This window comes from Elephantulus edwardii, unplaced genomic scaffold (assembly GCF_000299155.1).
Source record: "Elephantulus edwardii isolate Elephantulus edwardi_28Jun2011 unplaced genomic scaffold, EleEdw1.0 scaffold00292, whole genome shotgun sequence".
Lineage (NCBI taxonomy): Eukaryota > Metazoa > Chordata > Mammalia > Macroscelidea > Macroscelididae > Elephantulus > Elephantulus edwardii.
The window spans coordinates 2,332,775-2,334,335 of NW_006400042.1; positions in this window are offsets into that span (position 1 = coordinate 2,332,775).

A 1,561-nucleotide genomic window follows, 5' to 3' on the forward strand; every position below is an offset into this window, starting at 1 on the left:
TTTAAAGAAGCTCTATGACATTGATGTGGCTAAGGTCAACACTTTGATTAGGCCTGATGGAGAGAAGAAGGCCTATGTTCGACTTGCTCCTGATTATGATGCTTTGGATGTTGCCAACAAAATTGGGATCATCTAAACTGAGTCCAGAGGGGCTAATTCTAAATGTAATAAATTTTTCTCACCATAAAAAAAAAGAGTATTAATTATGGAGCTGAGCAAGCTGTAACTGTTAACAACCTCAATCTCTTCTTCATCAATCATGGTGCTGCCAATTGTCCCAATGGTGAGAATCTTTGTCTTCTTGATGTTGAGCTTAAATTAATATTGAAGACTACAGTCCTTGACCTTCTGCAGCAAAATCTTCAGGTCTCCTCAGTTTCTGCAAGCAATATTGTGCCATCTTGGTATCTTAGGTTGTTGATAAGTCTTCTTCCAATCCTGATGCCACATTCTTCTTCATAAAGTCCAGCCTCTCAAATGATCTGTTTAGCATATAGATTGAAAAGTTATGGAGACAGGATGCCTCCCTGATGCACTCCTTTCCTAATTTTGAACCATGCAGAAGTTCCTCACTCTGGACTGCTTCCTGGTCCAAGCATAGATTTTGCATGAGCACAATCAAATATTCTGGGATTCCCATTCTTCTCAAGGTTAGCCACAGTCTTTTGTGATCCACAGTCAAATGCCTTTGCATAGTCAAGGAAACTCAGATAGACATTCCTCTGATACTGTTTGCTTTCAGCCAAGATCCATCTGACTTTGGCCATAGTCTCTTCTGAAATTGGCTTGTATTTCTGGTAGTTCTGTGTCAAAGCACTGTTCCAGGTGTTTGTTTGTTTTTAAATCTTCAGTGGGATTTTGCTTCTATGTAATATTAGTGATGTTGTTGTGTACTGAAGAGTCAGAACCGACCCACAGCTGACCCTCCAGCAGTTTTTCAGAGGCAATAAACACACAGGAGGATATTGTTCATCCTCCTGCGGAACAGCTGGTGACCTCAAACCGCTTGCCTTTGGAATTGCAGCACAGCTTCTTGCCACTAGGTGACCAAAGCTCCCTGCTATTAGTGATATTGTTTGATAATTTCCACACTCTGTCAGGCCATCTTTTTTTGGAATGGGAATAAATGTGAATGTTTTCCTGCCAATTGACCAGATAGTTAGTTGTACTCTAGATTTCTTGTCAAAACCAGGTAAGCACAGGTTACCTCTCTTTGTTGAAATAGGTCTATTCCTAGGGCCTTGTTTTTGGTCAATTCCTTCAGATCAGCTTGAACTTCCTCTTTCATGACCATTACCTCTTGACTATATGTTGTTTCATCAATTTTTTCTGTGTCAGCCAATTCTTTTGGTACTGTGATTCTGTGTACTCCTTCCATTTTCCTTTTTTTCTTTAAAAAATGTTTCTTTTTAAAAAATTTTATTTGTGTGTGTGTGTGAGCGTGTGTGTGTGTGTGTGTGTGTGTGTGTGTGTGTGTGTGTGTGTACTGTCAAGTTGGATCTGACTGGTACAGGAGGAGATTGCCTCTCCTTCTCCAGCAGAGCATCTGCTGGATTTGAAC